This window comes from Mandrillus leucophaeus, unplaced genomic scaffold (assembly GCF_000951045.1).
Source record: "Mandrillus leucophaeus isolate KB7577 unplaced genomic scaffold, Mleu.le_1.0 Scaffold710, whole genome shotgun sequence".
NCBI lineage: Eukaryota > Metazoa > Chordata > Mammalia > Primates > Cercopithecidae > Mandrillus > Mandrillus leucophaeus.
Genome location: NW_012107698.1, coordinates 855453 through 858269, shown reverse-complemented (window position 1 = coordinate 858269; position 2817 = coordinate 855453). Strand labels below are relative to the sequence as shown.

Genomic DNA, 2817 nt, shown 5'->3' with positions numbered 1-2817 from the left:
ACTTTTTGAGTAATAAACTCATATCACATTATGGCACGCGTGGTGTGGTGGAAGGAGGCCTTCAGTTTGGGTTAGTAAATTTGGGTTAGTAAATGTGTTATATCTTTTTGCACTTGTTCATTTATTCATTCATTCTGTGGACTTTTATAGAGCAGCTGCCAGGTCTGGGGTATTGGGATAAAAATTAGGAAGAAAATAGGGATCATAAATATTTGCTCCTCCTGCTTTATAATTACATGGACAAAAAAGATTGATAAGTTAAAACAGTTAAAATTGTACAAATGTAGTTTGGGAAATGCAAGAAATAAATTGGTAACTTTTTGATGTGGTATTTGGTTCATCAGCTTTTGAGCGACCTTTACCTACAAAGTACTGCAATTGCCTGGTGGTTACCAAACCTCAGCATTCATAACAGTCTCCTGGAGACTTTGTTAAAAGACATAGTCCTGGCTCTGCCTCCAGAGATGCTGATCAGTCCATTGGGGTAGGGCCCGTAGTTTGCATTTCTGGAAGGTTTCCAGTTGATGCTGCTCTTACAGATCTGCAGACCATACTTTGAGTGACATTGATCTAGACAATGTGAGGAGTCATAAATGATCCTTTGTTCTGAGGAGTGACCTCTGGAGCCTGGTAGTTTCTCCACAGGCACTTCCTGAGGGATTTCCTTCCTCTGCTATGGAATTGGGATTGCAGGTCTGGCAGGTGGGTGAATGGCATTGTGATCAGTGAACTGTAGAATTTATCTTCATCAGCCATCTTGTAAGCAGGAAAAGGATGGAGTCTGTCCAGGGGATAAGGTGTTTCTCTCATTTTTTATGTGACAACTGAGTAATGACAGCAAAGTTTACCTTCTACTCCTTATGATATAAGGCCCAGAAAGGCAGAATTTTTCATTTTATTTTTTCCTACTTTATTCACTGCTATGTCCCAGCCCCTGCAACTGCCTGGTACATAATAGGGACTCAAAAATATTTGTAAATGAATGAATAAATCCACTTTCCCAGAATTACCAAGGCACATATTTCTGTTGTCAGAAGTAGAGACTCTTAAACTTTGTTGTACATCAGAACCACAGATGCAGCTTCTTAATGTACATGTATCCTTCTCCAGCCCTAGTTTACTGTATGTATATTTGGAAAGGAATCCACAGATGATTCTGACACGTGAAAGGCTAAGAAGCAGGGAGCTTGCCAGGAAGGTTGAAACTAAGATCTGAGGCTGTGGGGAGTCTTAGAATATTAAGAGTTACTTTTTGTTTCCTTGGAAATGGCTTCTTTTGTCTTTATTAAAGTTAGGAATGTATTTTCTGAAACGCTTAATTTTTTATATTAATTTCCATTTTAAAAGAAATACCTTGAAAAGTTTTCAGACTGCTTTTAAATATCATATCAAGTATATCCATTTTAGCTTTGAACATTTGATTTGTAATTTTACCTGTTCAGCCTCTGGAGGAATGGAGAACTGATGTCACAGATTGAAGAGTCTGCCATATTTAGTCACCCTTTTTTTTAAACTACAAATTGGGATATTCTTTGTTAAAAAGTGTATGATCAGGTCTGTTATTAATGGAAAGGAATAGAGTAAGGTCTTCCTAGTGCTGCTCGCTAGAGATTGTTATGTTGTGATTAATAAGAGTGTGATTAATAAGAATATGATTAATAGAATTTTCAAGAACTCAGATGGGCCCCAGACAGGTTGGCTTTGAATCTTACCTCTTCTGTTTACTAGTAGGACAGCGTTGGGCAAATTACTTTGCCTATGTAAGTTAGTTGATCTGAAAATGCAGATAATAAAAGCTACTTCTTATGTGAAGATCAAATAAATAGCTTGTCAGATATTTAGTTTAGTGCTTACTGCATTATAAGTATTCAGTAAATGGATGCTGTTATTACTTTGCATGCTTGCCAGTTTTAAAATAATTAGAATACAGTAAAAACTACACTGAAGAGTTTAAACTTTGATTTAGTTGATACTTTGTCAAGTCATTGTTTTGAACTTGTGTTTTACTGTATATTGAGTAAGGATAAAACCAGGTTGCATTACATTGGGAAGATTTTGTGTTATATATTTTATCATTATCTTCTGTAAAACTTGATATGCAGAAAAGTAGAATGTGATGTCTATTATAAAACCAGAGATTTTTTTTCTTATGATAGTGGACTGTTTTAGCTCTTCAGTTACTGGTAGTGCAACCTTGTCTTTAAACTTGCCTGTTACAGTATATTTTTCTATTATTCTGTGTGCATTTTACAGGTATGCATTAGTCTTGTTTGCCATTTGAATGCAAATGTATCAGAGCTCTGTCTTACCTAAAAAAATGTTTTAATCATATCTTTTTCATTAGTCCTTCGTATATCAAGTTGAATATCCTTAAAGCACCAAAATACTTGTTTTCTTAGTCAGATTGTTCGATATGGTGAGATTCCAGCTGAATTAAGGGCGGCGGCCACTGACCACCGGCAGGAGCTAATTGAATGTGTTGCCAATTCAGATGAACAGCTTGGTGAGATGTTTCTGGAGGAAAAAATCCCCTCAATTTCTGATTTAAAGGCAAGTGCTTTCAAAATAAGTCTTATGTTAACAACAAAAAGAAGTTGTTTGTTTTTTGTAGGGAGGGGACATGATGCTTTTATGTATGGGCTTTATTAATGAAATCTCAGTACATTTATTTAACATAATTGGCTTCCTCAAAAAATACTTGACATGGTATATTACTTTTTTTAAGTGAGTTATATAATATCTTCAAATGAGAAAAGTTATTGAGGACCCTTAAATTATTGGGGACTTGATTTTAGTTTCTATTAGAGCCAGGACTCC

At 35.6% G+C, this 2817-nt stretch overlaps 1 protein-coding gene across 1 annotated transcript in view; it reads left to right on the top strand.

The window, feature by feature from the left end:
* The window catches only part of GFM1 (G elongation factor, mitochondrial 1), a 65109-nt gene that overhangs the window by 4390 nt on the left and 57902 nt on the right, over nucleotides 1-2817 (top strand). The window lies entirely within an intron of this gene.